This window comes from Triticum aestivum, chromosome 2B (genome assembly GCF_018294505.1).
Source record: "Triticum aestivum cultivar Chinese Spring chromosome 2B, IWGSC CS RefSeq v2.1, whole genome shotgun sequence".
Lineage (NCBI taxonomy): Eukaryota > Viridiplantae > Streptophyta > Magnoliopsida > Poales > Poaceae > Triticum > Triticum aestivum.
This window is the reverse complement of record NC_057798.1, coordinates 368574941-368581991: the sequence shown is the minus strand read 5'-3', so window position 1 is coordinate 368581991 and position 7051 is coordinate 368574941. Positions and strand designations below refer to the sequence as shown.

Here is a 7051-nt window from a genome sequence, read left to right as displayed (position 1 = left end):
GTACTGTCTACCAGGAGTAGAGAGTTAATGCTGCAGAAAGGCTATGTCTTGATCATCTGATCATGGATGCGGTCGAGTCTTGTGGGGAAGAGTGTGCAAACCTCTGCAGAGTGTATAAACTAATCATGGTTAGCCGTGTCCCCGGTTATGAACTTCTTGAGTATCTAGTACTTGAATCTATTGATGTGATCTCATCACGTTACTTTAATTATTTGAATTGGGTTAATGATGATACTTTTAATTGGGATTTGAGTTGGGGTTACCTTCGCAAATAATGGGCAACTTGGGAGTAGTTAAATAAATTTATTCCTTTGTTGTAGGGAAAACTAGCTTTATGCAAAAACCATGAAACTTACAGCCTCCACCAGCCAAATATTGCATGTAGAAATAGTTCTTGCATTTCATTGCTTGACAGCATAACTATGCCAGCATATTCCATGTGCTGACCCGTTTCGGGCTGCAACGTCTTATGTTGCAGACTACTCGGATGATGAATAAGGTGCGATAGGTCGTTGTTTTGCACTCAGCTATGCCGTTGGAGTTGATGGACCCATTTACCTTCGAAGCTTCCGCAGTTATCTAGTTTAGATGGCCTTCAGCGGGGCCGTGCCGGCAAAATCCGAGACCCTGTGTGAAATAGAAAAATGGGGCCCTTTTTCACACAAAAAAACTAATGAGCAATTATAATGTACATATATCTCACAAAAAAAATTATAATGTATATAATACAATGTCATACAAGATAAAGAAGATGACACGAATTTGTATTATTGAAACACAAGGTAAAGAAGATGAATAAAATAAAATTGAATTTATACGGTAGCATATATCAATTGAGATCATGTGCCAATGTTTGGCAATTAGACGAACCGTCTAACTCACCTAATTTTTGGTCGTGTGATCTTTAACCGAGGAGGTAAGAACCAATCTCTAACGAAGTAACGATCCCTGCCAATAATTAATTAGAAAATTAGTAACTAAGAGTAGGAATCGAAGTTAATTGAAAAGAAGGACTCAGCTAAGCACCTAAGGGCATCTCCAATGCGAGCGCTAGCAACAAGACGCTAGGATTTAATTCCCAGCTAATTGGCAGTTACGTAGTTGAATCCTGGCATCGGGCGCAGAGTAGGCATAAAGGTAGGAGGCGGGCGCTAGGTACTTTTCCTCCACGAGCTGAGCCAAGCGCTGTTTCCAATCCGGCTATTTATCATCGGTGGTCAGCAACTTGCATTGGAATGGATAGCGCTTAGCGTTTTTTAATTTTTTAGCATTTGTTTTTCCGCTTAAGCATCTAGATCAGCGCCTCCCATTGTAGATTCCCTAAAGGCTAGAGTTGGTCACCGAACAATCTGACGAGACGATGTCGATGAGTCTGAAATTTGAGAAAGGAGGCGAGGAAGGCAACAACGGCACCAAGGCAGCGGTCTGAAGCTTAGTTGGCCTGAATCCGGATTCCTTTCAATCTAAGGACTAGGGAGCACAAGCCGAGGCACGACAGAGCCACCGAGGGACGAGGCGTTGAGGGCTCCAGGCATGGAGGACTCCAGGGCTCCAGGCGGCGAGCGGACGCATAGCCACGATCCCGATCCCTGACTCCCTATAGCGATCTAGTTTTTTTCTATAGATAATGTAGCGATCGACTGATCGAGTAGGAGTCCAGGATCGCTCTCAATGCCTCGTCGCTCTTGCTCGATGGCCGATGGGCCTAGTCGCTCGGCCCAGTAGGCAGTAGCGCTTAATTATTACTAGACCTATATAAAAAATATGGGCTCCCCAGAATTTTATGCCCTGTGCGGGCCGCACTTTCTGCACCACTGTGGGCCCGGCCCTGGCCTTCAGCCATGATATTTTGTGTAATTCATACTCTTTATGAGGACTCGATGTAATAAGTGTGTGATTGAAACTTTGTTATATTTCCTCGAGTACTGTGCGTGTCAGCATTACCGATCTAGGGATGACACTGATGCACATAGACTTGACCGTTTGAGGTCTGGTCGCTACAGCTGCTTCTAATTTGTTGAAATGCCATTTATGATGGGACACTTTTAACTTGGCAGAGTCATATTGGTTGTATCTTTCATGTGGTGTCTAGCTTGCATTGCTTCTTATTTGTTGAAATGACTTCTGCTTAGTCTACACAAACAGTTGTGAATATGCCATGCCATCCTTTTTTCGTACATATTCCATCCTGGTATCATGTGTTTGCCTTGCATCAAAGTAGTGATTGTTAGTATCATGCATATATGAGTTCTGAAGAGTGAATTTTATTGCTTTTTCTTGTCGGTTTTACTTGATAATTCAAAATCAATAAAGCGAAAGGAAGTTAGCAAGACATCGGATAAAGGTGCTCCTTCCAAACGGAGGGCCTCTACAGATTCTACTCCTCCACCCCCCCCTCAAGATGATTTGCAATACAACACATGCATAGCCACTCAACATAGCCGTGTTGATGACGAGCACGTCTCCCCTAGTGCACCATCATAGGTGCTCCCACTAACTTGGCACTGTTTATATGTGGTTGCATGTTATGTATGATGTCTGATACATCTCCAACGTATCTATAATTTATGAAGTATTCATGCCATGTTTACAATAGTTTTATATGATTTTGATATGATTTGATTAGAACTAACCCAGACTGACGCTGTTTTCAGCAGAAGTACCGTGGTGTTGTTTTTGTGCAGAAATAAAAGTTCTTGGAATGCGCTGAAAATCAACAGAGATTTTTTCTGGAAAATATAAAAAATACTAGAATGAAAAGTTACGGGAGGGGAGTCTTGTGGGCCCCACGAGGGTGGAGGGCGCAAAAAGTAACCTAGATCAGAAGATCCATAGCCGCAAGCCTCTCCGAAGCCACAGCAAGTAACCTCTCCTATAAATCACAAAACCTCCAGAAAGTAACCTAGATCGGAAGATCCACAGCCGCAAGCCTCTGTAGCCATGAGAAATCAATCTAGGCCCTCTATGGCACCCTGCCGGAGGGGGCCATCATCATCGCAGGCCATGGGGGAGGATCCAGGAGGGCCATCATCGCCATGGAGGCCAAGGACCAGAGGGAGAACCTCTCCCCATTCAGGGGGATACCATGAAGGAGGAAGCACAAGGGGGAGAACCTCTCCTCCTCTCTCTCTCGGTAGTGCTGGAGTGCCATCGGGAGGGGAATCATCACCATGGTGATCGTCTTCATCAACCTCACCATCATCATCACCATCCTCATCTCTTTTACGCGGTCCACTCTCCCGCACCCTGCTGTAATCCCTACTTGAACATGGTGCTTTATGCCACATATTATAATCCAATGATGAGTTGTCATCTTATGATGTTTTGAGTAGATATCCTTTGTCTTTGGGTCGAGTGATGATCTAGATTGGTATGAGTTGTATGTTTTATTTTCGTGCTGTCCTGTTGTGCCCTCCGTGTCATGCAAGCGTGAGGGACTCCCGCTATAGGGTGTTGCATTACATTCATGATTCGCTTATAGTGGGTTGCTTGAGTGACAGAAGCATAAACCCGAGTAAGGGGGTTGTTGTGTATGGGATAAAGGGGACTTGATATGTTAATGCTATGGTTCCGTTAAGTTTTATGTGATTGAAGTTTTTAAGTTTTGGGTGAGATATCGGTATGTGGAGAATGAGGAGTGGAAAGACCCTAAGCTTGGGGATGACCAAGGCACCCCAAAGTAATATTCAAGGAATACTCAAGCGCCTAAGCTTAGGGATGCCCCGGAAGGCAATGCCCTCTTTCATCTTCAAAACTATCGGTATACTTTACTCGGAGCTATATTTTTATTCATCACATGATATGTGTTTTGCTTGGAGCGTATTTTCAACTTTACTTGCTGTTTGAATAAAATCATTGGATCTGAAATCTTGAATGAAAAAGAATCCTCCCATGGCTCGTTAATTATTGGACTACTCAGTGTTCTTCACTTATATCTTTTGGAGTAGTTTGTCATCTACTCACGTGCTTCACGTATATCCTATGAGTAAATGTTTGATTGAACTGAATATCATAAATCTGAATAACTATTCTGCACACCACTTCCGCACTGCACACTGAACGCAAGTGCACGTCATTCTTTGAACCAAGTGTGCTGCAGTACTCACACGAGCGAACTTCTTGTCGGAAAAACTGCACGCATTATTTTTTCGGTACTGTTTTCGCTCTAGATTTTTGACTGTTTATCGGAATGAGGCATGTAATATACCGTTGAAAAGCTATGGATTAGGCGCGACTTCGACATGTTTAACACTTTCCGAGATTCCACACGGTTTAAGAGCAATTTTGAAAATGGTGTGGCCCATGACGAGTGGCAGCGAGCGTTTTCTCGTGATTTCTTCTAAACCGCTCATGGGGATGAAGCAAACAATACGTTGTTGGATAGATATCATCGAGGTGCATCTTTTTCATATATAAATGTTTCTCTAATTCCTTACGGTTTAAGAGCAGTTTTAAATTTACTAAATCGCGAAATTCTGTTTTTCTAGTTTTTTCAAATTTTTAGTACTATTTTCGCTCCAGTTTTTGAACCGTTTGTCAAAATGAGGCGTGTGATACGCCGTTGGAAAGCTACAAACGAGGCGCAACTTTCATGTGTTGAAATAGCTTTGAGATTCCTTACGGTTTTAAGTTAATTTTGAAAATCGTGCGGTGGATGACGAGTGGCAGCGGTCATTTTTCACAACATTTTTGCAAACCGCTGGTCGGAATGATTCAAACGATACGCCGTTGGAAAGATATCGACGAGACACAACTTTTTCATGTAGAACACTCTCTCTAATTCTTTACGGTTTAAGAGGAATTTCAAATTTACCGAAATGCGGACACTCTGTTTTTCATGACACCCAAATCGACGTGGGTACTTCATCCGACTGAAAACCGCACTGCATCGGTCGAAAAACCGCACTGCATCAAACGGCTAAGAGAACTGCATGGTTTCTTTTATTCAAAGTATTTTTTTCAAGGACGAGAAAATAGAGTGCACTTCACATCGGGTGTAAATGAACCACAACACTATCAAGAAGTGAACCGCATTACTTTTTTTCGCTTTCGTAACAATTTTTTGTGCACTTACGGGATGAACAACATCACACGGTCGACTACACTGCTTCAGAATGAAAACCGCACTGCATCGGACGGGCAAGCGAGCTGCATAATTTCTTTTGTCGGACGTTTTTTTTTCATACGAGTTTTTGTTGTCTTTTTTTTAATTTTTTATGAACAAGAGTGGACCGCGTAGACGAGGGCAAGTGAACCTCGACATGTATCGAAGTGGACCGCATTACTATTTTTTTCACTAACCTTTTCGCACTTCATGTTGGGCGCGAGTGAAAAACAGCACTCTCTAAAGTGAGCCACACTCGAGGACCAAATGCACTGCAAGGGTTTACGTAGTCGACTGAATTTTAAGACACACGAAAGAAAATGCACTTCATACAAAGGGTTAATGAGCTGCTACAAAATTCTACTTTTTTTCTTTTCCGAGGCGACCCCCTGCCCTGCAAGCAAGAAAACAGTGGATCGCGATAGAACCTCATCTGCACTGGAACCGCACGACAGATGCTCATCCATAAAATAACTTTTCTCAAACATGATACTGCCGTTATGTACTGCTATAGTGAGCTGCCAAACTGCATCAGGGGCACCGCACTGATCACCCAGGAGCGCAGTACAATTTTTGTTTGTCTTTTTTGATGTTTCTTCATTTCCTGCAAAAAAAAATTGGCAGACTGAATAGCAAACTATTGTGTTCTTAATTTTCCCTATCAAAAAGCTAAAAGGTGAACTATAACAACAGACAAACAAAGTCAAGTTTGAGCTTTTCTCAGATAACATACTGCACTGCATTGGGGCTCGTCGTGGACAGCACATCGCCCCGATGGACTGCATCCTTAGCTGGACGATGAAGAATTTTGCTCCTCGGCAAAGAGGAGCTCGTCTTTGCGGTCGAACCAAGCGAAGTGCAGTGGATAGGAAGCCCAGCCACAGCCAAGGACAGACGAACTGCAAGGCCAGCTGGATCTCGCCGGGAGGACCTTTGCCGAGGTGATGCACTGTGGAGAGCCACACATTACCGAAGAGGAGGGGAACGAGCCCCAGGTCTACGCCTTGGCCACGTTGCTGCACGAGGTGGCCTCCTGATGTTGTCGGGGGTGGACGAGCGCACCAAGCCCCGTGCTCCTACCCCGGAAATCCACGCTGAAGCATGTGAGCAGGGGCACACGGCCCACGACTTGCCGCCGGCGTGGGGTTAGTTGAGGAGGAGCTGCACCGGGGCGCTGCTGTGCCCAGATCATGGGGGGAGGTGGCGGATCCACGGGGAGCAGGTCAGCCCGATTCCAGTGCGGGGGGAGGTCGCAACGGATCCGGACTCGACGAACAGCAGGAGGTTGATGGCCAGGCCAGATAGGAGGAAGGGGGAGCTCACGCTGTTTGTCGGAGGGGATAGCCTGTGGACGCCGCCGCTGGACGCCGAGGGTAGCAGCAGCGGGGCCGGTTGTGGCGGCCGCGAAATGCAGGCCGGATCCATGGATGAAGGAGGTTGGGGAGGCCGGTGCATATCCCCTGCAGAACCGGGGTAGCGGCGACTGTCGGCTTGTCGGACGCGGCGGGCAAACAAGATCCCATCTAGCGGCAGGTCAGGGGAGGCTGGCTTGGAGGTGGCATCGCCGCCTGCGCACGACGCCGTGGGTGGCGGAGGGGAGCCGCGCCGTGGCTGGGGAGGAGGCTGGAGGGGAGGTGGGGAGGGGGCGGCGCCAGGGGAAGAAGGCTGGAGGGGGGCGGCGCCAGGGGAGGAGGCTAGATGTGGGCTGGCGCCGGGGGTGGAGGATGGAGGGGGGCAGCACCGGGGGAGGGGATGAAGGTGGTTGGTCGTGGGGAATTGGGGGAGGCGTCGGTGGGGCGGTGTTTTTCTTTTTTTTCTGTTTTGTGTCGCTCAGGTCGGGTGTCAGCAGAATAAGACGTTTCGGTGTGCACAATAACACTCTTAAGGATGTTATTAGAATAGACCCACCCTATATATACACACATATATATATATATGTTTCATATG

The 7051-nt window shown here is 46.2% G+C and overlaps 1 long non-coding RNA gene across 1 annotated transcript; it reads right to left on the bottom strand.

Annotated features, from left to right (window-relative positions):
- Positions 1-5372: 5372 nt before the first annotated feature.
- On the bottom strand, positions 5373-6830 carry LOC123044944 (uncharacterized). The gene is made up of 2 exons (XR_006420774.1): positions 5838-6830; positions 5373-5708 (listed from the first exon to the last, which is right to left on the bottom strand). It is a non-coding gene; the product is annotated as an uncharacterized lncRNA (long non-coding RNA).
- Positions 6831-7051: the final 221 nt, after the last annotated feature.